Source organism: Phyllobates terribilis, unplaced genomic scaffold, assembly GCF_046119375.1.
Source record: "Phyllobates terribilis strain yellow unplaced genomic scaffold, ASM4611937v1 Scaffold_4__5_contigs__length_816908805, whole genome shotgun sequence".
Lineage (NCBI taxonomy): Eukaryota > Metazoa > Chordata > Amphibia > Anura > Dendrobatidae > Phyllobates > Phyllobates terribilis.
The window spans coordinates 213,844,457-213,870,728 of record NW_027362764.1 but is presented as its reverse complement, the minus strand read 5'-3'; the positions used below and the strand labels follow the sequence as shown (position 1 = coordinate 213,870,728).

Sequence of the window (26,272 nt, the reverse complement as noted above, 5' to 3'; positions counted from 1 at the left end):
TAAGCTCTATGTAAGAAACAGGAGGTCAATTTTTCCTGTATGAGTCATAGGTTACTGCAAAAAAGTCAACAGCAGGGGGGAGGAAAGAGACGCTGGGTCGGTCAGGAGTTGAAGAGGGGAATGATTTCTGCAGGGTCAAGATACTATCCTATTTCTAAAGAGACCACAGAAAAGAGAAAAACTATCTACGTAGAAGGGCAAAATGAGAAATTGTAAGTACACAGCGCTATATAATATGATGATAGCAGAGGATAAAAACTTTGTTGGGAGTGCTTCTTTAATTAAATTGGAGAAACAAAAAGATGGCTTTAAAAAAAAAATCAAGTGCTAATTACATTACATTACAAAACTACTAATACCGGTGCTCATGTGAGGATACCAAGACATTATGGTTTACACTTGGGAAAATCACAAAAATAAATGGGTTTCACATCTTGTTGTACCTAAATTTTTTTCACCAAAAGTGCTGCAAAGACATTTTTACACTTACTCATTGCTTTCTATGGGTGAAAAATCACAGCAAAAATGTAGCAGTTTTCCAACGGAGAAAAAAAAAAAAAAACGGGCATGTGCACGAGATTTTTGAAATCTTATAGCATTTCTGATACTGTAAAAAGCAACTTTTAATTTGCATACAAAAATGCTGCAAAAAGACAACATGTGAACATATTAATTCTCATACCTCATTATAATAAGTCAAAAAAACAATTTATATATTATCAAAGTTAGAAATTCTTAAAAATGTTATATCTCCAAAACCTTTAGTAACTCCTTAAAGATCTCAAAATTTAAATGATTTATTGGTAAGAAGTCACTACATACCACCTCCAGCAGAAGGGCTCTTCTCTGGCCTGCATAACCCAAAATGGGGTTGTTACCCCTGTGGTTCGTGCGGGGCATGTCCTTAAGTAGATAGAAGCTTTGATTTTCAGAATTCTTCTAGTACTCGTACTTTCAAAATTCTTCATCATATAACTTGTCGTTCAACTGATGTAATTTACTGGGCAATTTAAACTAATTTATGTAGGATTAACATCCAGAGAATTCCGTGTCAGAAGCTTGGAACATATAAGGGACATAAAAAACGCGGCCAAAATCTCTGATCCAGAACAAATAGTCAAATTAAAAAATATTCCTAAACATTTTCGTGAATCCCATAATTGTAATTGGTGTCTTCTACGTTTTCGAGGAATTGATCAAATCCATTTGGGTGCGAGAGGAGGAGATGCTAAAAAATTACAATATAGAACAGAAGTAAAATGGATCACCATGTTAGATACTGTCAAACCCAATGGATTGAATGATATAGTGAGCTTTGCCCCATTTCTGGCATAATCATGACCTTGCTGTGTATATTACCATATGCTTTACTCCCTTACCATTATACCATGTAGCTATTCCTGGGAGTTCTAGATTCTTTATCTTTGAAAATAATTATACTGGTGGTTGACTATAAGATAATATAGAAAATATTTGAACAATTGTTCTATAAGAAACTGATTAGTTTGTTTGCCTGTATTGTATTAATGACTAATAATATTATTTTGAATTCTGGGGATATTAATAATAATCAATATTCTTATTTTTAAGATTCTGAACCCCAGCTATATGATGAATTACTATAAAAGGAAGAAAATATCTGTTGAAGCAACTAACAATACAGGATCTCTATATATATTTCAATCTCTTGTTATCTATATGCAGTGTACTATATATGTTAAAAATGGGTATTGGGATATGTGCCCTAACCCAAAATGGCGCCTCGTGAGCTCTCATGAGGTGCGCGCCGCGTCATCGCAGCCTCGCCTCCGTCGCCTGGCGTCTAATCGGAGCTCCTGGATTGTGGACATGCGCAGCTGGACTTCCGGGACGCCGGCCGTGGGAGGCGATGTGCGGTGGGCAGAACGCACGCGCCCACGGATCATGAGACGCTCCAGGTGACCTGAAAACTGCTTACCACATAAAAACCCAGGTATGGCACTGCCTCAGTACCCCCCCGACGAAGCAGAAAGCAAAACGCGCGTTGGGGTACGAGGCAGGGTGGTTCATTACAAGATGGCACATGGTCTGTATGTTCACCATTGATCTTTGTAATTATAGGGGTGACAGCAATTCCTCCTTCTTGGGCTAACTAGAGTATCTCAGTGTGGTTTTTGTATTTATGTATTTGCAACTAATGATCTTGGAACCCATTGAGATAATAACCACAATATAGATTTAAATTCTATGAGATACACATCATCAGTCCTCAATATTTATCTTAGAATCATGCATTATAATTACAATCACTGTTATAAACAGCTATTGTCGTAAAGCTGTATATGTATGAAATTCATAATATAATTCAACAATGTAATTCTATTATAAGAATGTATGAAATCTAATGCTGTTCAATCTTGATAATATAATCATGGTGCCAAACAATATTTTCATCTAGAACCACACTGCCGGAGTCTTTTTAATGGGTCTTTTTTAGGGGCAAATTTTATAAAAGGGTTTTGTCTATTGACTGTGTAATTTGGTATTTTTGATGTAATAAACTTTCTAACTTTGATAATATATGAATTGGTTTTTTGACTTATTATAATGAGGTATGAGAATTAATATATTCGATATTGGGTATCCTCGTTATTCTTTTGAATAGAATATTATGCTAGAAATTAGTCTAATTATTCATTTATGTGTACTTAGCCTAACCTCTCACAAGTCCAAGCATGTTACGCTTAAAGGGAATCTCTCAGTAGGTTTTTGCTATGTAATCTGAAGAAAGCATGCTGTAGGGGTTAAAACACAGATTTCAGCAATACCTCTTTTATTAAGCGTCAATGTTTTGTTTGCTTATAATAATTGTTTTAGCACCAGAAGCTTATCATTGCTGTGACTAGTTTGTCTCCTGACCCCTTTTCTGACTCCGCCCCCTCCTGTGATAAGCAGCTCACTGTCTATAAACATTGTATATACAGAACCTGGTGTGGGAGGGGTTAGCTTTCTCAGCTCTGCTGCATTGTTAAATCTAAAAGCTGATTGTGTCAGAATGTCTGCACCCGGTAAGTGATACATCATTGGATTCAGCTTCTCTTTGCCTACATCAGGCTACTCTCAGATGGAGGAAGCAAAAACCTGCTGGCAGATTCCCTTTAAGAGGAATCCATCTATAAAAAAAACATGTTTTAGAGCAGAAGAAATTAAAAAGATTTTAGACTTCTGGTTAAAAAATCCGTATTATATTACATTTTATTCACTGAAATCATATTTGATTCTGGGATTCCGCATTACGAGGGTGGTATTAATCAGTGATTTGACAGCCTTCCATGATCAAAACACAAAACCTAAAGAGATGAACTGGAATATAAGTTGGTGTGCATGCAGCATGTAAGCACATGTTCACACTGGCCACTAAATAGACAAAAACCCAAGATAAAAAACATAATAAGCATAAACCCTGCAGTAAATAAACAGCAATAGTGCATGAAAATAACATAGGTTGCTTAGGTAACATGATTTTGATCAAAAACATATAAAAGCCATCTCACCACGTCACGGTGAGCCTATTCAGGACGGTCCTAACCTCTAACCTTAAAACCTTACCATTTGTCAAGTGACGTGCGTGTGGATATGGGGAGAGAAGGACTGAAACCCGGATAATGGACACCCAGACATGGGAAACTGCATGAATATAATATCCAGCTCTTTAGGTTTTCTGTTTCAGTTTGTTAGCACCCTGTGCATATAAATGTGTGGACTGCCTTTTTTGAGCTGGACATTATATTCATATGGTTCCCCATGGCTGTGTGTCCACTAGCCAGGTTTCAGTCCTTCTACTTCTATCCCTTATCCACACGCAGGTCACTTGACAAATGGTAAGTGTGAGGAGCTGGCCTTGTTCTAAGACTATCGGACCAATGCACGTAGAACAGAGTCCACTGCTCTAAGAGATGCAGACTTTTTCCAGCACACGGAGCACCGTTTCCGTCCATCTTATTATTGTGCTTTATTAGAGATTTGCTTGTTGTGCTTTATTAATGTTCTGCTTGTTCGTCAGTTTATGTGCACTAATTTAATTTGTAAAGTGTTCAGCTTCAGGAATCAATGTTTCCATTCAGTGACAGTAAGCAGAGGAAGACATGCTGTTTGGAACTTATGTAAACATAAGGCCTGACAAGAGATTGCTAAAGGTAAATGTAAATTTTGTTAATTTCGTTAGTATCTCAGGGGCCTTAAGCCATTGTTCTAACAGCCACTAGTCCCATTGTGTGCATGGAGACAGTAGACTCAGAGGAGCCCTCACCACAGGGGGTCTCACATGCAGTCACCAGTGATGGGCTTCTGAAATATCCTTCACTCTTTAAGCTAAAAGCAAATGTTTAAGGGGGAGGGTGTGAACACTACTGCATTCAGGGGGCTAATCCCAGGGAGGGAGGGATAAGCCACATGTTTAGTCAGGAGTTGGTGGAATGACATTGAGGGGATAGGATCTAGACTGAGATCCTGGAACCATGGATGGATGAATGGCCTATGGAGTTTTGGATATCAGTTACCGACTGGGCTGGATAAATGTGCTACAGTTGGGGGATCTGATGTTTGGATTTAAATTTTCTTAAGGACTATTCCTACTGGATACCTATGCTTTTATTGTTTTATCTGTCATCTGGAGGAGCTTGGACTGTTCCTACAGACTATACTTGCTGGAGATACGAAATCTGTGGGCTAACCAAAAGTTGGGAGACACTGAATATCGCCTGGCACAAAGGCAGTGGAACTACCGTCCCGGGGAGGGGATCTTGTGGACTGAGACAATTGTATTTTGGCCATTTACCTGGAATTGCTGTATTACCATGTACAGCCTAGGTGATTATTTACAACCCACAACCTCAGATCTTCACAGTAAGGTTTTAATATGAAAGGTTAGGACTGTCCCTAATAGGGTCACCGTGACATGGTTGGACGGCTTTTGTATTTTTTGATCGAAATTATGTTAACCAAGCACCAGATGTTAATTTCAAGCACTATTGCTGTTTAGTTATTTACTGCAGTGTATTGTCTTATTATGTTTTTATCTTGGGGTTTCTTTTTTTCAGCTTTCCAGGATTGTCAACTTGACTAATTTTTCTGGACAGCTCATCAAAACATCACGGACAGACAATATTTTTTTTCTGAACACATTGGAAAATGATTATAAGTGATACATATCTACAGCCCATAATTCTGGTATGAAGATATCAGCTGCATTCACTGTAAACTGTAAAAGAATGATAATTACAGTAACAAAAAGCTGTATAAGTTTCTTCAGTCTCAAAAATAAAAAATCAGGGACACCTCAATTTTTTTTACGGACAGGGCAAAAAAGTGCCTAATTTATACGGACTGTGCAGTGGCAAACCTGCAGCTTTTCTGCACAAGTGAACATGTAAAGATAGCCGGGCTCGGACTGGCCCACTGGAGAATCCTCTGGTGGGCCCTCATGTAGGAATGGACTCTCCACTCAACCTACATGAGAAGTAGTTGGCACAATAGATTTTTTTCCACAAAGTACATAAAAGGGCCTCATCACAACATTCATTTAACAAACTACCCCATTTATTATTATATAGAAACAAAAGCAAATTTGTGAATGAGGGCCATGCGATATTTGCATATAGCTGAACAGTGGGCCACCAGAGTCAATATTACTGGTGGGCCCTTAGCACCCCAGTCAGTCACTGGAGATAGCTGTCAATCACAGATTATGACTACTCTTGACCGCTAAATTCAGAATCCACAGAGGTTTAAATTAATGAAATACAAGGCAGGTTTGAGATGAGTAGAAGAAAACTCAGGTTATTTTTATCCATATTGTCGTCTGCATTCCATGCGTGTATCTGTTTTTTAAAACCGTATTTATACATCAACAATATATATATATATGCAATATGGATGATCCATATGGGATCCAATTCTTTTTGCGCACCCATAGACTTGAATAGGCGAGTCTCATCACTATGGAAGAGACTAGTACATGCTGCGATTTTTTTCACACGGACACTTGATCCATCTGAACAGCCCTACAGAATAGCATTTGTCAGTTTGCTGTCCGATTTTAATTCAAACATTACTTATTAGTAAAATACGCTTGTCTGAATGAGCCTTTAGGCCACGTTCACACATTCAGTATTTTGCATCAGGAGTGGGTTATAAAAGTGCAGGAGTGGTGACTTGTTTCTATTATATTTTTCCTCTGATTGTTACACGATTTTGGCTTACAAATACTGATGTAAAATACTGAATCTTTACCCAAAAACCTATGTATCAATCTGTTTCGATTCTCCTGCTCTATAAAATGCTCATGGCAGACTAGACTACATGTTCAATGTGACAGGCTCCTTGTAAGCAGGACTGACTGGTTCCTGCATTCCACACCGTTTGTCTACTTTAGCCCGGCAGGTTTCCATAATTTTTGCTTTGTCTGCTAAGTAAGTGTCATCTTACAAACTATATGTATAAAGATGCCTCAAGAAAAACAAGAATAAAAAAATAAAATTGGAATAGATAGGTAGTGATCCTTATGCACCAAATAAACATAGGTACCATATTTTTCGAACTACAAAACGCATCCCAAATTTTGGGGTGGAAAATTAGAAGAATTTTTATTTATAAGTTGGGGGTCAGTCTTATAGTCAGAATAGGTATCTTACCTGGCGGGGTGGTGGAGGGGGGGGGTCACAGGAGGCATGGGCCCTCAAAAAGCTGGCGGGCGGCAGAAGTGGAGCAATGCTGTGGGCCCTGGGTGGGAGAAGGGGGTGCCCCAGCAGCAGGAGGTTGCTGTGGTGGTCGAGTGAGATCGCAGGAAGCGGGGTCCCTCCCTCAGGAATCCAGAGGCGGCAGAAGCGGTGAGATGCTGCGGGGCCGGTGTCAGCGGTCAGGCAGAGCAGACTGCATCGCCCTTCCGGCAGCCGCGGCCATCTTCCTGAAGCCATGGGCCTCAGGGAAATGGCCGCCGAGATCCCAGTCTGCACATGCGCCGGCTTAGGCGGCCATTTCCCTGTAGATCACGGCTTCAGGAAGATGGCCGCGGCCGCCAGAAAAGCGATGCACTCCGCTCTGCCTCCCCCCGCCGACACCGGCCCCGCAGCATCTCACCGCTTCTTCTGCCGTCAGGTTCCTGAGGGAGGGACCTTGCTTTCTGTGATCCCGCTCGACCATCACCGCAACTCCCCGGTAAGATACGTTCGGACCATAAAATGCACCCCTCTATTTTCCTCCCAAATTTTGGGGGAAAAGTTTGTCTTAGGTCCGTAAAATACGGTATGTAGTGAAGTGCGTCTATGCCCAGGCTTGGTTTACATGGCAGAATTTTCTAGATGTAGAATTGTTCCAAAAACCACAAAGTGGTGATGTATGAGTGAAAGCCTGAACCTTCGTGCTCTGGGCACAATTGTGTGTGGATGTATCCTATATCTACATTATATTGTATCAGCGCATCACTGGCATGTTCTATAGAGCAACTGCAGACACTATACTGTGAATGAATACAAAGTAACGGCATTGTGAAGTCAGGAGTCATATGTGTGAGCTTTTAAACCTATATGAGTCAAATTATATTTAAATATGCTATAAAAGCTCCATATTATGTTTTTTAGTGTACATATTGTAGGGATTTAGCTCGTTGGTAGTTGGCAGCGTTCACACAGGCATGCAGTTTCTTGTTCTAACAGGAAGTTTTATTAATTCCATAAACTTACAGTAGAAAGTAATAACAAAACAAATAGGCCAGACAGCAGTATGAGAAAGAGAGCAGTAAGTCCATTACTCGGCCTCTTGCAGAGTCTAAGCAACTTACACAGGTCCTCCACCTTGCATACCCAGACCCAAATACCAGAGGTGTTTGCACCTCTACTCCCAGACAAGGAATAAACAGCTCAGCTGCCCTTTTTAACCAGCTTCACCTCCTGAATAGGAAGGTGGGAATGACTAGTTATGCCCATCTCAACTAATCATTCCTAACAAACCTGCACCCATATATTGGTCCTATTAACACTCTCTGTGCCTCCTATCCAGGATTCTGACAGCTGCTTGTTTACAACAGTAAGATATGAAATGTATAAACCCCACTGTAAAAGAGGGACATGAATAAATATATGAATATGTGATTGACATGCAGCCATTCAGTGGTTGGCCCACCCGGAGTCAAACTCACGCTGATCCCACTTTTTAGTAGATATTATATAAAAGAGAGAGGAAAACGCCTTAAATATATGCAACTGTGCGATTTTAGAGATATTTATTGATTGAATTTGTACCTTTTCATAATCTTTGTATTGTAACAGCAAGGTTACACTCACTGTACTGTATTTAGAGTTTGGGAATGTTTTGATGGTTTCTTACTCGCCTGCTCTTAAAAGGTTGCTGTCATCTCAAGTATTGCAGCTACTGTAAATGGAAAGTTGGCCATGTATGTGTGCCTCCATCCATTTACTTCTATACCAGTTCCAAAAATTGCTGAGCACGCAAGTGTGGCTTATTCCGGATCACCAATAGACTGGAACGAAAAGAAATGCTCACATTAGCAAGAGTCAGGTATCTATATTCTCAAGATAGATGTTCACCCCAGGGACCTGCACCTATCAGACATTTATAAGAATAATGATAATAAATCTTTATTTATATAGCGCCAACATATTCCGCAAGGCTTTACATTTGGCATAAAGCAGGAGGAGCAGAGAAGGTTGATATATTATTTGGTGGAAAAAGATTCAGTATAATTTAAAGGGAACTTGTTATGTAAAATAATGGTATTAACCTGCAGATGTGGGGTTAATCTGCAGGTTAATAGCATTCTGACACCATGTGGCACCAGAACTTAGAGCCCCGCTGCCAGGAGGAAATTAACTTTATTCCACCCAGCAGCCTCATTCTTTTAGTCATAGGGGCGGCGCCGTCACGACTTCAGTCACTGCTCTGTGTATAGAGAATGGCGGATGTAACCATGCCCCCCGGCCCTGACTGACAGCAGGATCAGCATTAGGGCTGTCAGTCAGTACCGGGGGCCTGAATTCTGCACTTCTCTTATAGATTGTGTACTTACTTCTGTGAACTTCCAATCAGTTTTCTTATCTTTAGACTCCATCTTGAATTTCAGATTTCACTCTGCTTTTTTCTCCTCTATGCTCTGTTATAAATCTCATGATGCATCAGTGCAGTGTAACATGACCAGCTAGAGTCAGTACTATGTCTGCTTGCTGTACTAACAACGTGATTATCCTTCTCTCTACATTCTCCTAAATGAGTTAATAGGTTATCAGTATGCAGCCGGGGAGGCCAACCTGTGACCTCCCACAATATAAGTGTATGGCACTAGCCTCATTAACATGATCAACTGTGATATTTGTTCCCCCTCTCTACCTGTGGAGAAAGTGTATGGTACTCATCATCCAACTTTATCATACTGGAAGTTTAGGTGACTGAGATGGAGACCCCCCTAGAGAGAACATAAAGTCATGTAATTCCCAGGGGGTCACCATGTGGTCACATGACCAAATTGAAGTGCCATATGCCATGAATTTTCAGATAGAAAGAAACAACTACATAAGCTAATACTAGCTGAATTGCAGGATATCAATGTAGAGTATAGGATGACTAGTGACAGAAGGGGTTAAAAAAACAGTGCTACTTTTAAGAAATTTTAATTAATTCAAATTTCTGTTCATTCTGAGCTTAGGAGTCCAGTGGAAGGGTCCTACTCTGTGACTGACAGCTGCCGCTCTGTAGCGTCGGCGTCTCTGCCCTCACCGTCGCGGTCCTGGTCCAGCATCCTCCGGCTCCTCTGCAGCATCTGCCCGGGGTGCGCGCACCACGCACCGTCCCCAGGGCACTGTACTTAGGGAGCACGCGCTCCCTCCCTCTTAAAGGGGCAGCGCGCCGTCCTAAAGAGTCCCCAGCCAATGGCCAGAGGACTGCCCTTATATAAGGCACCTCCTCCAAAATGAAGGTGCCTGTGCAAGGTTGTTGTTTGTGTGCTAACACTCTCTCCAGCCCTCAGGTTCCAGTGCCCGCCAGCCTGCCTATCAGCCGTGCCCACCAGTCTGTCTACCAGCCGTGCCCACCTGCTTGTCTACCAGCCGTGCCCACCTGCCTACCAGCCGTGCTCATCTGCTGTGCCTGTCGGCTTCGGCCATCCGTCCCGTGGGAGTCGCCTGCTCTAACACAAGGTCGGTCCCAGAGTGGCACCTGGTTCACCTTCCCGGTCCTTCCTTGGTTCACGGAGTCGACTAAGCCGCTGTGTGGCCAAGGTCGATCCGGGTAGGCACTTAGTTACGTCCCTCTGGTCCCTCCTTGTATCACAGCACAGAGGTTCCACCACCCGGATCCGTAACACGCTCTATGCTGTCAATCATGAAGTGACACCACCCACTGGACTCCTAACTGTAGCTGTGATTTCTCCCAAGAAATTACTAGTTGTATAGAATGATTTTCCCCGGACCTTCAGGAGGGGAATACATGGCATTATCTGGTGCCCTGTATTCCTCTGGTACTGAAGGGGTTAAATGGAGGAAAGATGTTTTCCCGCTATTTTTCTTAGGTCACATCCACAAGGTGATAGGGTTAAGTGATTGGTGAGTGGGTCCGGCCACTCAGGGGTCAGTAGTAGGGCAGATAGTAGTTTCTGCCCTGGTGACTGCCCCTGATTGGTCTGGACTTTGGTTACCGGGGGGAGTGCAGGGTGATATAAGTGTGCAGTGCCGGGGGGGGGGTGTGTCTGTTCTCCGGCGCTGTCATACCTGGGAGCTGCAGGATATTAGAATATGGAAGCCCTCCTGGATGAGCTGCAGGTGAAGATGGGAGAAAAGGGAGCGCGGGCGGTGATGCAGCAGTGCCTTACCGAAGCAAGCGCTGATGTTGCTGTGCCGGCGGTCGGAGCGCAAGTGAGCGGGGACATCACGGATGATGCGACGCCTGCTGAGAGAGCGTCATCAGGACCCACCGGTGTGCGCGCTGGAACGCGCATGAAGAGGAGTAGGATTACCTTTTCACCACCGCAGGGCACCGGGACCAGACGGTTTGACAGGAGGAGGAAGCGGAGGGCACCAGGAGCAGGTGCAGAGAGTCTGCGGGCTGGCCAGGGCTCGGTTGACCTCCGGCTGTCTAAAGCCGTTGATGGTCCCGGGTCAGGCAGCGTGCAGGCTGGAGGTGCTGGTGGTCACAGCGGCAGGATCCAGGACAGCACAACGGGTGGTGAGTACGACACTGCTCATCCCTAACTCCCCACTACCTTGTCTCAGCTAGCTAGTTTATTGGGGTCGCTGAAGGGTATGCTCCCCTGTCAGTCTGACATGTCAGTCTCAGTGAGCCAGTCTTCTCAGCTTCAGATTGCTGCTGAAGTATGGAGGCATTTGGACGGGCCAGTGGGGGGGGGGGGGGCATGACTCAGTAGTGACACCCATAGCGTCAGGAGTCAAAGGGGGGGGGGGGGCATGTTATAAAGAGGCACAAACGTGCGTAGTTTCGCGGTTGGGCTACCATTTGCCTATGTCTATTAAAGAGAAAATATGGCGCGGTGAGTTTATAGATGTAATGTCATTACTACCGGCGTCTAAGGAAGTGTTAGCACGTATAGAGAGGAAAGATGAGGAAGATAGGAGGAGACCTATTGCGAGATCTTTTAATAATTGGTTGCAGGCGTTTTGTATATACGCTAGCATAATGGGGGAAAAGTTCCCTGGCAGATGTCAGGCTTTTTCCAGCATAATAGATATTGTCCTGGAAGCATATAAAAATTTTAGCGGATTAAGCTAGTTCTTCTATGACGAGAATTTCAGACAGAAATTAGCTGTCCCCCCCGTCCTTAAAATGGGGGGTTAAAGATGTGGGGCTGTGGTTAAATTTAATGACACCTACTAAGGTTCATAATTTTCAGAAACCACAAACCCAGGGGGTGAGTTCGGACACACGGAGTGCTTATTTGCTGAGAAAAAGGACGTGTTTTGCAGTTAATGAAAATCAGTGTAAATGGCCTAACACCTGCATATATAGGCACGAGTGCTCCTTTTGTGGAGGGGCGCACCCGATGGCGAGATGCTTTAAAAAAAGCCAGCTTGCCAGGGCAGCCCTCCACAAGGGAGTACCTTAACAAGGGCATTAACGCCGGTAAAAGTGGAGAGTATGCGGGTATGGTTAAATCAGTACCCAAATCACAGGATAGCCAGGCTGCTAATTGACAGGTTTACAAATGGATTTGATATACCGTCTTTTGGTGGTACTGGTTGTCAATGGGTAAATAATTTAAAGTCTGTAGCTTTGCATCCTGAAGTGGTGAAGGCGAAAATTGTTAAGGAAATTGCGGCAGGGAGAGTGGCGGGACCATTTGATGTTCCACCTTTTGCCAATTTTCGTTTATCACCACTTGGGTGTGTACCCAAGAAAGAACCTAATGCTTTTAGACTTATTCATCACTTGTCTTATCCTTATGGTGCATCCCTTAATGACAGTATTGACGAGAATCTAAAGACAGTGTGTTATACTTCATTGATACAGCAGTGGGGATAGTAAAGAGGTTTGGGCCTGGTGCTTTGATGGCTAAGGCTGATGTGGAAGCTGCATTCAGATTATTGCCTATTCATCCAGATAGTTTTAACTCTTTAGGTTTTCAGTTTGACGGTTCATTTTTTGTGGATAAATGTCTTCCGATGGGTTGTGCGTTGTCATGTTCATATTTTGAGGCATTTTCTACTTTTGTGGAATGGGTTGTTGCCATGCAGTGTGCTAAAGGTGGTGTGGCTCATTATTTAGACGATTTCTTGTTTGTAGGGCCTAAGGAGAGTGAGGTTTGTTTGGAATTGTTGGGGACATTTGACAATATTTGTCATGATTTGGGGATTCAACCAGCATTTGAAAAGACAGTTTATCCAACTTGTCATTGAGAGGTGAGCTCAGGTTGCCAACTAATAAGGTTGAGAAATGCAAGACGGCAATATTAGAGCTGTATGTTAAGAAGAAAACTAAAGTTAAGGAAATTGAATCGGATCTCGGATTATAAGCTTTTGCTGCTAGAGTGATTCCTATGGGTAGAATATTTTGTAGAAGATTGTCATTGCATATAGCAGGTTTTAGGAATTCATCATTTCATGTCCATGTTACCAAGGAGATTAAGGAGGACCTTGAAGTATGGTTGGAATTTTTACAGTATTTTAATGGAAAGGCGATTTGGCAGGGGCCGTTTATAAAAAAGTGATGAGTTGAATTTGTGTATAGGCGCTTCAAGTGCAGTAGGTTTTGGAGTATATTGTAACGGTAATTGGTGCACGGAAGGTTGGCAGCATATGTGGGTAGCTAACAATGTTACAAAGAATAAGGTGTTGTTGGAGCTTTTTCCAGTGGTGGTTGCCTTGGTTTTGTGAGGGCGGAGTTTGGCTAATAGAGGTATTTTGTTACAGTTAGATAGCAAAGGGTTAGTTGTCGCTATTGTGTTTCCTCTAAATGCTCTATGGTGGTGAAGTTGTTGCGTCATTTAGTCCTTATTTGCCTGAAGCGTAATATTTGGTTGAAGGCTGTGTATGTTGAACGGAAGGTGAATTTAATTGCCAATGCGCTTTCTCATTTGCAGTTCGGCAAGTTTTTCGAGCTGGTGCCAGAGGCCAGAGCAACGGGATTAAAGAGTCTGGATTACTTATGGGGCTTAATATGGTCCTAATTCTGGAATTGTTGGAGCGTTCGATTGCAGCGTTAACATGGAAAGGTTATTTAGTGGCGTGGGAAGTGTGGGTTTCATTTTGTAGTAGTAGAGGTTGGGATAGGTTTAGGAGTAATAAAACAAGCGCTTTGTCTTTTTGCATGTCGATCTGTGAGAAAGGTGTGGCATATAGTACGCTGGTGAAGCAGTTGGCAGGCGTTTCATTTTTTCTGAAAATAGCAGGTAAGCGTCCTGAATAATTATTTTATAGTTAAACAGGTATTGAAAGGGTATAGAAAGGATCATTGTGTAAGAGATGGTAGGTGTCCTATCACTCCGAGTATTCTATTTGATTTATGTAAAGCAGCCGAGTCCTGTTGTTATAATGCTTTTGAAGCAGTGGTTTTCTCCACAGCAGCATCTTTGTTATTTTTTGGGGCCCTTAGAATTGGGGAATTGTTACCTAGAAGGAAAAGAGGAGGCGACGGTTTGAAGATGGGGCGCATATCAGTTGGATCGGTCTATATGTTAATTAATATTGCTAGATCCAAAACTGATCAGTTAGGCAAAGGGATTTGTTTAAAATTGATATGTTTTCCGGAAAGCAATATATGTCCAATATGTTTAACATGTAAATATTTGAGTATGCGCCCTAACAAGGGTGAGCTTTTACTGTTACACCAGTCTGCCGTGCCTCTGACGCAGTTTCAATTTAGAAACATCTTTCACAAGTGTATGGCTGACCTAGGTTTAGGTCATAAATACTTCTCCACACATTCTTTTTGCATTGGAGCTGCTACAGAGGCTGCGAGGCTAGGTTTGGACGCATCAGTTATAAAGAAGCTGGGGAGGTGGCAGTCAAATTGTTATAAATTGTATATTAGGAAGTAATATTTAATGTCCATTTATGTAGTTTTTACAGGTTTCACAGTTTGGATCCTAGGCCATTCGTTTGTACATTGGGCAGAGAGCACTGGAGAGGTGTTATGGACCCAATCTATCTTTGCCCACGGAGCGGGTAAGAGTGTATTGGATGGGCGTGAGAGGGCAAAAATGGGATGGACTATTGGAGCAAATTTTGGTTATGGGTGATACCTTTCCAGCCCCGGACATTATAATTGTGCATCTTGGAGGTAATGATATCGGAAAATTAGGAACTGTGGACCTTTTGTTTATGATGAAAAAAAACAAGTTTACAGAGAATCGCCAGTTAATTTTCAGGAGTGAAGATCATCTTTTCAGAGATTATCCCAAGATTGTTGTGGTCGGAGTCAAACTATATGCATTTTTGTAACAAGAGTAAAAAAAGGCTGAATAGATATACACTGTGTTCCAAATTATTATGCAAATAATATTTTCTCAGATTTTCCCAAATTACCTATATGAATTGCAGTCATTGTAATTTTCCAGTCAAATAACTATTAGAGTACAATTGAAAGGTTTTTGTACAAACTGCCTATGATAACAGTATATTTTTAAAAAAATAAAACACTCAAACTGCACTCAAAATGCATGTTCCAAATTATTATGCACAGCAGAGTTTTCAACCTTTTCATTTTAATAAAGAACAAAAAAAATGGTAATTTTTGAAATTATAAGCATTATCAGGTTATTACAAACTGAAATCAAACAGTTTTCAACTCAAAACTTTATTCTAGGTGATGTTACATTTGCACATAGGACCCCTTGTTCGAAAGGAGCTTCTGAACTCTCTCGTCCATTGAATTTGTCAGGTTTTGGATGGTTTCTGCTTCAATTGTTTTGCATGAGGACAGAATACCCTCCCAGAGCTGTTGCTTAGATGTGAACTGCCTCCCGCCATCATAGACACTCCTTTTGATGATGCTCCAGAGGTTCTCAATGGGGTTGAGGTCAGGGGAGCATGGGGGCCACACCATAAGTTTGTCCCCTTTTATGCCCATAGCAGCCAGAGATGCAGATGTGTTATGTGCCGCATGAGACGGTGCATTATCATGCAAGAAAATGATCTTGCTGCGGAATGCACGGTTCTTCTTCTTGAACCATGGAAGGAAGTGCTGTTTGAGAAACTCAACATACATTATGGAGTTCATCTTTACCCCTTCAGGGATCCTAAAGGGGCCGACAATCTCTCTCCCCATGATTCCAGCCCAAAACATTACTCCACCTCCTCCTTGTTGGCGCCGTAGCCGTGTTTGCATGGGGAGTCCATCAACCAGCCATCCTCCACTCCATCCATCTGGACCATCGAGCGTTGCACGGCACTCATCGGTGAACAAAACAGTTTTGAAGTCAGTCTTCATGTATTGTTTGGCCCACTGGAGCAGTTTCTGCTTGTGTGCAGTGGATAGAGGAGGTCGACAGGATGGCTTACGCACAGCTGCAAACCTCTGAAGGACCCTGCATCTTGTTGTTCGGGGGACGTTGGAGGCACCAGCAGCTTCAAAAACTTGTCTGCTGCTATGACAAGGCTTTTTTGCCGCAGCTCTTTTAACCTGACGTAATTGCCTGTAGGAAAGAGTCCTCAATTTTCCCTTATCAGCACGCACACGTGTGTACTGTGAATCAGCTACATACTTCTTGATTGTGCGATGATCAGGATGAAGTGTCTTGGCAATGTTGATTGTAGTCATGCCTTGACCTAAACACTCCACAATTTGTTGCTTCTCAGCAGCCAACACATCCTTTTTCTTTCCCATTTTGGCAGAAAATGTAGGCTGCTTAATAATGTGGGACAGCCTTCTTAAGTAGTCTTGCCTTTCATTGGACACACCTGCCAAACTAATTAGCACAGGTGTCTGCAATTGCTTACAGTGATATAAAGAGCCCTGACACACATCACCATCAATGAGTTTAACTGACAAACAAAAAAATTCTTACCTTATCACTCCTAAACACTTTTTGCATAATAATTTGGAACACAGTGTATGTGTAATTTTTTGCCATCCTTAGGAGGTTTTGCATTTCGACACATATTTTAAATATTTAAATAAAGGCCGTGACCAATTGTTTTCCATCTAGTCAATGTGTCGAGTAGTTTGTTTTCTGCGCTGTTTAGATAAAGGTTGGGGTAAAGTATAATGCCATGATTTTCCCCGGACCTTCAGGAGGGGAATACATGGCATTATCTGGTGACATGTATTCCTCTGGTACTGAAGGGGTTAAATGGAGGGAAGATGTTTTCCCGCTATTTTTCTTAGGTCACGTCCACAAGGTGATAGGGTTAAGTGATTGGTGAGTGGGTCCGGCCACTCAGGGGTCAGTAGTAGGGCAGATAGTAGTTTCTGCCCTGGTGACTACCCCTGATTGGTCTGGACTTTGGTTACCGGGGGGGGTGGGGGGTGCAGGGTGATATAAGTGGGCAGCGCCGGGGGGTGTGTGTCTGTTCTCCGGCGCTGTCATACCTGGGAGCTGCCCCACCCTCCCTCCCCTATTTTATGCGTTTAGTCACGGCCGGGGTTAGTCGTCCAGGGATCTGGATGGACAGGTAATTTTGGTTAACGGGCTTGAGCCTTATGGCTAAGCTGCGGATTGGTGAAGGTTTGAACTTGTTTTTAATAAAGTTTAATATTTATTGGTTTATATTTAAATATTTAAATAAAGGCCGTGGCCAATTGTTTTCCATCTAGTCAATGTGTGGAGTAGTTTGTTTTTTGCGCTGTTTAGATAAAGGTTGGGGTAATGTATAATGCCATCATTTCCCTTATAACTCTTTCCTCTAGATGGCAGCTTAATCAGCATTTTCAGGGTAATCAATTCCTTTTAATCTACGCACTGTACCCCCCTCACACTTATTCCAAAGAGTCCTATGACTTCATTCAGTTTCACCTTTGTGGGCAAGAAATCTAAAAGTGAAAGCAACTGAAACTAAAGGGGAATTGCTCAATTACTCAACAGTATGCCAGAAGACATTTTTAAGGTGCACATACAAACCTGTTAAATAAAAAAGGTGTTACCCCATCACCTTTAGAGAGTAATTTCTTAGTGGTCCATTAGACGCCATGTAATAGGGAAGAGGCCAAGGTTCATTTAAAGGGAATCTGTCAGTAAGATTTCACCTCCCAAACTATATGAGCATGTTGCTCTTTTAAACACAAGTCCAGTAATACCTTTACATGGCCAGATCACTCCTCCATTATTGAGAAACCAGCATTTGATTTGATATGCAAATGAGGCTGAAGGGCTGATTGCAGATCAGAAGCCTCTGTCACTCCAGCTCTACTCCCCATCCAACATCGCCTCCTATTGCTTGATTGACAGCTCCTTTGCCTGACGTTACAAAGCATAAAGGCCATCAGTCAAGCATGAGGAGACGGTGCTCCAGCATACACTGGAGCATGCCAGCAGGTCACTTTTCACAGGAGACAGACCGGAAAACCGATGAAGGTGGTGGAAGATGATATGACAGGGGGCAGGGGACTTACATTTAAAGCACCACTCCAGCAGTGCAATGAAAAAACAAACAAAACAAAAAAAACACTGGAGTGGCGCTTTAAAGGTTTATTCCCAAAATAGTAAGCCTGCTGATCATGGGGGGGGCTCTGACTGCTTTCATCCCTGCAACCCTCTCCTGACGGCCCATCACACTCTGCACTTCTCATATACAGTGCAGCTACTTCCAACAACAGGCCTCTTGAACCCCAAGGCTTGCAGCCCTGTATTGAATGGAGGTGCACATGGTCGACTTCTGCCTCATTCATTGTGTATGGGACTGCCGGAGAAAGCCAAGTACAGCATCTTACTATTTCTATTAGTCCCATGCACACTGAGTGGAGTTTCATCATGCCCAACTCCGCTCCATGTAATACAGGGCTGCAGAGCTAGGGTTCAAGAGACCCGGCCTCAGGATTGTTAGGGGTCCCAGCAATCAGTTTGCCCTATAACTTGCCGTTTTGGAATAACCCTTTAAAGGAAATCATAACCGACAAAAAAATTGAAAGCAGGAAACATTTTTTTAGCTATAAATGCAACAATGAGCAAGTCCAATAAAGCCTCTTATATTATATTATGTCCCATCATAATCACTGTGGATTAAAATTAACAAAATGTCCCAAGTGTAGTGAAGTGACAGTATTCTGCCAGTCCTAGGACTAGTGCTGCTGGCGATCAGTGATGGGCTTGTGGCTACCGATATCTGCACGATCTACATTCCCAGCACCTCTCTGCAGAGCTGTGATCGCGACATGAGCGACTTCCCCGGGTCCTGAGCACTAATGCCCCGCACAGTGACTGTGGTCATCGCACTTACTTTCCTCCATGTCGCCGTATCACCCGGCCAGCGGTAACTCTACTTGTCCATAAACTGAGAATCGCAAGACGGTTCCTAAAGTGACAAAAGAAGGATCCGCTGCTTAGTGTGCACGGAGAAGTATCAGAACTGCAGCGCTGCGATCAGCAGAGAGCAGGGAGGGCTGCGCCCACACTCCACGGTCACCCACACCACGGAAGACTCTCTCCACTACTGCGAGTGCTGTCAGCTGTCACTGAGCCAGCGTCCTAGCCCCGCCCACTCCGAGTGTGACGCCCCAGACCAGGCGGCGACAGCACACAGCGCTCCGCCCTTGTCAGCCAGTGATGCTGCGACACGTGACTATTGACTGTGAAAAAGCGGGAAAATCCGGCTGAACTACGGCAGCGATGTGAGAGACGTACTGCAGTTACAAGGGCTGCTAAAAACTAAGGCTGGGTGCCCACGTAGCGTTTTTCAAGCGTTTATGCTGTGGAATTTCCGCAGCGGAAACGCTAGGTAATCCGCACCCCATGGTCCCCAAGGGGATTCCGCATGTTCTATGCACATGCTGCGGCATGTCATTTAATTTTGCGGAAGCGCAGCAGAACTCCCGCCATTGACTTGCATTGAGACGCATAGAAACCGCGACTGTACATTTGTACAAGCGGCTTCTATGCGTCTCTATGTGCGGATGGTACCCAGTTCTGGAGCAGAGGAGACTCTCATCCAGACCTGGGTACCATTGTACCTGTAAAAAAAGAATAAAATAACAAATAAAGTTATACTCACCTGTCCGGCGGCTTCTCTCTGAATGCCGGCATCGCTTGAGGACCTGCGGTGACGTCACAGTCATGTGACCGCAGGCCCTCCACCGCTCTGTCTCGCGATATTCCGGCAGCCGGGAACCAGACAGGAACGAGCGCTGCAGCCACGCCGGGGCCTCGGGGGTGAGTATAGCTTTATTTTATTTTATTTTTACGGTTCACACTGTATAAATCCATGCCGGTTGCATGGATTTATATAGTGTGACCTAGTTGTCAAGCACTTTCCAAGTGATGCTATCGCCTGGAAAGCGCTTGTCAATCTGCATGCGGAAACGCATGTGAATCCGCATGTATTCTGCAGGAAAAACGCATGTACAATCTGCATGCGTTTTTTCTGCCAGGGAGATGCAGAAATGCTGCAGAAATTTTCTGCTTCATTTCTGCATCGTGGGCACATAGCCTAAATCACCAAAGCGCCTCTCCCTCTCCTCACTAAGCAAACTGAGTGAAACATACTATCATGAAGTAAAAACCAGAGCAAATCAGATCTGTCACAAATTTGGCAGAAAATTAGGAGTTTCCAGAAACCAATTTTTTATGAGTCAATTAGAACAAATCCAGCAAAATGGCAGCAAGACCGCCAATATTATAGAGGATGCTTTTGAGGGATATGAAGGGGTTAAAAAAAACATTGCACTCACCTGTCCTGACACAACAGTGCTCTGCCCAGTCCTCTGCCCTGACACAACAGTGCTCTGCCCAGTCCTCTGCCCTGACACAACAGTGCTCTGCCCAGTCCTCTGCCGTGACACAACAGTGCTCTGCCCAGTCCTCTACCCTGACACAACAGTGCTCTGCCCAGTCCTCTGCCCTGACACAACAGTGCTCTGCCCAGCCCTCTGCCCTGACACTGCAGTGCTCTGCCCAGTCCTCTGCCCTGACACAACAGTGCTCTGCCCAGTCCTCTGCCCTGACACAACAGTGCTCTGCCCAGTCCTCTGCCCTGACACAACAGTGCTCTGCCCAGCCCTCTGCCCTGACACTGCAGTGCTCTGCCCAGTCCTCTGCCCTGACACAACAGTGCTCTGCCCAGTCCTCTGCCCTGACACTGCAGTGCTCTGCCCAGTCCTCTGCCCTGACACAACAGTGCTCTGCCCAGCCCTCTGCCCTGACACAACAGTGCTCTGCCCAGTCCTCTGCCCTGACACAACAGTGCTCTGCCCAGCCCTCTGCCCTGACACAGCAGTGCTCTGCCCAGTCCTCTGCCCTGACACTGCAGTGCTCTGCCCAGTCCTCTGCCCTGACACAACAGTGCTCTGCCCAGCCCTCTGCCCTGACACTGTAGTGCTCTGCCCAGTCCTCTGCCCTGTCCTCTGCCCTGACACAACAGTGCTCTGCCCAGTCCTCTGCCCTGACACTGCAGTGCTCTGCCCAGTCCTCTGCCCTGACACAACAGTGCTCTGCCCAGCCCTCTGCCCTGACACTGTAGTGCTCTGCCCAGTCCTCTGCCCTTTCCTCTGCCCTGACACAACAGTGCTCTGCCCAGTCCTCTGCCCTGACACTGCAGTGCTCTGCCCAGTCCTCTGCCTTGACACAACAGTGCTCTGCCCTGACACAACAGTGCTCTGCCCAGTCCTCTGCCCTGACACAACAGTGCTCTGCCCAGTCCTCTGCCCTGACACAACAGTGCTCTGCCCAGTCCTCTGCCCTGACACAAGAGTGCTCTGCCTAGTCCTCTGCCCTGACACAACAGTGCTCTGCCCAGTCCTCTGCCCTGACACAACAGTGCTCTGCCCAGTCCTCTGCCCTGACACTGCAGTGCTCTGCCCAGTCCTCTGCCCTGACACAACAGTGCTCTGCCCAGTCCCCTGCCCTAACACAACAGTGCTCTGCCCAGTCCTCTGCCCTGACACAACAGTGCTCCGCCCAGTCCTCTGCCCTGACACAACAGTGCTCTGCCCAGTCCTCTGCCCTGACACTGCAGTGCTCTGCCCAGTCCTCTGCCCTGACACTGCAGTGCTCTGCCCAGTCCTCTGCCCTGACACTGCAGTGCTCTACCCAGCCCTCTGGTCTGTTCACTTCAGCTCTTCATTCTTTTCTTCGGGTCCTCTTCTACTGACCAGGCATCACGCAGTCAAGTGAGGCACAAGTGCGTCAGACACATAAGCGGACAGGCAGAAGAGGGCCGATGTGCAAGATCAGTATATGGGTCCTTGGCAGTACAGTTGTAGACCTCTCAACGTTTACAAAAAAGGGACAAACCATGAGGCACATGTAGCACGTCCCTAGTCACAGCCATTAACGATTTCTTTTTTCATGTGTGCATGTTCTGTGTGTATATACGTGTGTATGCACTGTGTGTGTATGCATATGTGTCTGTTCTGTGTGTATATATACATGTGGGTATGTATGTACTGTGTGTATATACATGTGAATGTATGTGCTGTGTGTAAATATGTATGTGCATGTACTGAGAGTATGTGCATATTTGACTGCTGTGTGTATATACAGGTGCGTATATGTGCTGTGTTTGTATTTCATGTTTGTATGTGCTGTGTGTATATATACATGTGTGTATGCACTGTGTATATACATGTGAGTGTATATGCTGTATATATATACATATTTGTCTTTCTGATGTATGTATATAAATGTGTATGTGCTGTGTATATACATATTTCTGTATGTGCTTTATTTACAGTACAGACCAAAAGTTTGGACACACCTTCTCATTTAAAGATTTTTCTGTATTTTCATTACTTTGAAAATTGTACATTCACACTGAAGGCATCAAAACTATGAATTAACCCATGTGGAATTATATACTTAACAAAAAAGTGTGAAACAACTGAAAATATGTCTTATATTCTAGGTTCTTCAAAGTAGCCACCTTTTGCTTTGATGACTGCTTTGCACACTCTTGGCATTCTCTTGATGAGCTTCAAGAGGTAGTCACCGGAAATGGTTTTCACTTCACAGGTGTGCCCTGTCAGGTTTAATAAGTGGGATTTCTTGCCTTATAAATGGGGTTGGGACCATCAGTTGTGTTGTGAAGAAGTCAGGTGGATACACAGCTGATAGTCCTACTGAGTAGACTGTTAGAATTTGTATTATGGCAAGAAAAAAGCAGCTAAGTAAAGAAAAACGAGTGGCCATCATTACTTTAAGAAATGAAGGTCAGTCAGTCCGAAAAATTGGGCAAACTTTGAATCTGTCCCCAAGTGCAGTTGCAAAAACCATCAAGCGCTACAAAGAAACTGGCTCACATGAGGACCGCCCCAGGAAAGGAAGACCAAGAGTCACCTCTGCTCCTGAGGATAAGTTTATCCGAGTCACGAGCCTCAGAAATCGCAGGTTAACAGCAGCTCAGATTAGAGACCAGGTCAATGCCACACAGAGTTCTAGCAGCAGACACATCTCTTCAACAACTGTTAAGAGGAGACTTTGTGCAGCAGGCCTTCATGGTAAAATAGCTGCTAGGAAACCACTGCTAAGGACAGGCAACAAGCAGAAGAGACTTGTTTGGGCTAAAGAACACAGGGAATGGACATTAGACCAGTGGAAATCTGTGCTTTGGTCTGATGAGTCCAAATTTGAGATCTTTGGTTCCAACCACCGTGTCTTTGTGCGACGCAGAAAAGGTGAACGGATGGACTCTACATGCCTGGTTCCCACCATGAAGCATGGAGGAGGAGGTGTGATGGTGTAGGGATGCTTTGCTGGTGACACTATTGGGGATTTATTCAAAATTGAAGGCATACTGAACCAGCATGGCTACCACAGCATCTTGCAGCGGCATGCTATTCCATCCGGTTTGCGTTTAGTTGGACCATCATTTATTTTTAAACAGGACAATGACCCCAAACACACCTCCAGGCTGTGTAAGGGCTATTTGACAAAGAAGGAGAGTGATGGGGTGCTTCGCCAGATGACCTGGCCTCCACAGTCACCAGACCTGAACCCAATCGAGATGGTTTGGGGTGAGCTGGACTGCAGAGTGAAGGCAAAAGGGCCAACAAGTGCTAAGCATCTCTGGGAACTCCTTCAAGATTGTTGAAAGACTACCTCTTGAAGCTCATCAAGAGAATGCCAAGAGTGTGCAAAGCAGTCATCAAAGAAAAAGGTGGCTACTTTGAAGAACCTAGAATATAAGACATATTTTCAGTTATTTCACACTTTTTTGTTAACTATATAATTCCACATGTGTTAATTCATAGTTTTGATGCCTTCAGTGTGAATGTACTGTACAATTTTCATAGTCATGAAAATACAGAAAAATCTTTAAATGAGAAGGTGTGTCCGAACTTTTGATCTGTACTATATATGTATATAATTGTGTTTATGTATCTACTGTGTGTATATATGTATGTGCTGTGTGAATCCACATGTGTGTATATACTGTGTATATATACATGTACAACAAGAGTGTTATGCGCTACACAGAGAGACCCAGCAAGACTGGCACCAAGCCAGCAAGGGCACAGGCACAGACGCACTTAGCACAAGCTGCCCAGCTAGGCGAGCCCTTAAATGACAGGAGTACTCTTCACCCAGCTCCCAGTAAATGGAAGGGAGACTTTGGTAGAGCCCTTCCTAAGCCCACTGTCGCCAGACACCTGGCGTCTGGTGACTCGGACAGTGCCTAATCAAGAACCAGGTGAGTACCTGAGTTCTTTGAGTTCCAAAGCTGGAAGCAGGGATAAATAGCCCGCCTAATGATGAAGGAAATAATCAGGTGTTGAATACTTCCCAATCATCCCCTAGTAACAGTAAGGACACAATCCTACCACTGCCTAGTACCAGACACATCAGTTTCCTGCGTTGCCTAGCAACCGGGGAACACAGTGCCCCATGTTCCCTGGGCAGTGAAATCCATGGGTGACATGGCGTCCTCGTACATCCTACTACTCCAGAACGCAACGCTCCATAAGATTGGGACAGTTTTCCTGCCTGCGTGATAGCTCCGCCTCCAGGGTCAGGACAATGGCGGTGCTTGCGCTCGGAGTAGCATAGCACCGGATCCAATCTATTCCCAGGTGGGAGCACAGAACCACAATTCCTAACAGTACACCCTCTCTAGGAGAGACCTCCAGGCTCTCACCACCCACCTTGTTCGGAAACCTCTTATGGAACTCAGAGATGAGACAATTGGCATGTACACTGCTCAAAAAAATAAAGGGAATACTTAAACAACAGAATATAACTCCAAATAAATCAAACTTCTGTGAAATCAAACTGTCCTCTTAGGAAGCAACACTGATTGACAATCAATTTCACATGCTGTTGTGCAAATGGAATAGACAATAGATGGAAATTATTGGCAATCATCAAGACACCCTCAATAAAGGAGTGGTTCTGCAGGTGGGGACCACAGACCACATCTCAGTACCAATGCTTTCTGGCTGATGTTTTGGTCACTTTTGAATGTTGGTTGTGCTTTCACACTCGTGGTAGCATGAGACGGACTCTACAACCCACAGGTAGTGTAGCTCATCCAGGATGGCACATCGATGCAAGCTGTGGCAAGAAGGTTTGCTGTGTCTGTCAGCGTAGTGTCCAGAGGCTGGAGGCGCTACCGGGAGACAGGCCAGTACACCAGGAGACCTTGAGGGGGCCGTAGAAGGGCAACAACCCAGCAGCAGGACCGCTACCTCCGCCTTTGTGCAAGGAGGAACAGGAGGAGCACTGCCAGAGCCCTGCAAAATGACCTCCTGCAGGCCACAAATGTGCATATGTCTGCACAAACGGTTAGAAACCGACTCCATGAGGGTGGTATGAGGGCCCGACGTCCACAGATGGGGGTTGTGCTCATAGCCCAACACCGTGCAGGACGCTTGGCATTTGCCACAGAACACCAGGATTGGCAAAGTCACCACTGGCGCTTTGTGCTCTTCACAGATGAAAGCAGGTTCACACTGAGCACATGTGACAGACGTGACAGAGTCTGGAGACGCCGTGGAGAGCGATCTGCTGCCTGCAACATCTTTCAGCATGACCGGTTTGGCAGTGGGTCAGTAATGGTGTGGGGTGGCATTTCTTTGAAGGGCCGCACAGCCCTCCATGTGCTCGCCAGTGGTAGCCTGACTGCCATTAGGTACCGAGATGAGATCCTCAGACCCCTTGTGAGACCATATGCTTGTGCGGTTGGCCCTGGGTTCCTCCTAATAGAGGACAATGCCAGACCTCATGTGGCTGGAGTGTGTCAGCAGTTTCTGCAAGATGAAGGCATTGAAGCTATGGACTGGCCCGCCCGTACCCCAGACCTGAATCCGATTGAGCACATCTGGGACATCATGTCTCGCTCCATCCACCAACTTCATGTTGCACCACAGACTGTCCAGGAGTTGGCGGATGCTTTAGTCCAGGTATGGGAGGAGATCCCACAGAAGACCATCCGCAACCTCCTCAGGAGCATGCCCAGGCGTTGTAGGGTGGTCATACAGGCATGTGGAGGCCACACACAATACTGAGCCTCATTTTGACTTGTTTTAAGGACAGTACATCAAAGTTGGATCAGCCTGTAGTGTGTTTTTCCACTTTAATTTTGGGGGTGACTCCAAATCCAGGCCTCCATTGGCTAATAAATTTGATTTCCATTGATGATTTTTGTGTGATTTTGTTGTCAGCACATTCGACTTTGTACAGAACAAAGTATTC

At 44.6% G+C, this 26,272-nt stretch overlaps 1 protein-coding gene across 4 annotated transcripts in view; it reads right to left on the bottom strand.

Annotated features, from left to right (window-relative positions):
• Positions 1-19,134, bottom strand: part of NOD1 (nucleotide binding oligomerization domain containing 1) — a 93,738-nt gene extending 74,604 nt beyond the window's left edge. For all 4 annotated transcript variants that reach the window (XM_073678059.1, XM_073678058.1, XM_073678060.1 and 1 more), the window contains exon 1: positions 18,870-19,134. The gene's annotated coding sequence lies outside the window, so the exon portion shown is untranslated. The remainder of the gene's footprint in view (positions 1-18,869) is intronic.
• Positions 19,135-26,272: the final 7,138 nt, after the last annotated feature.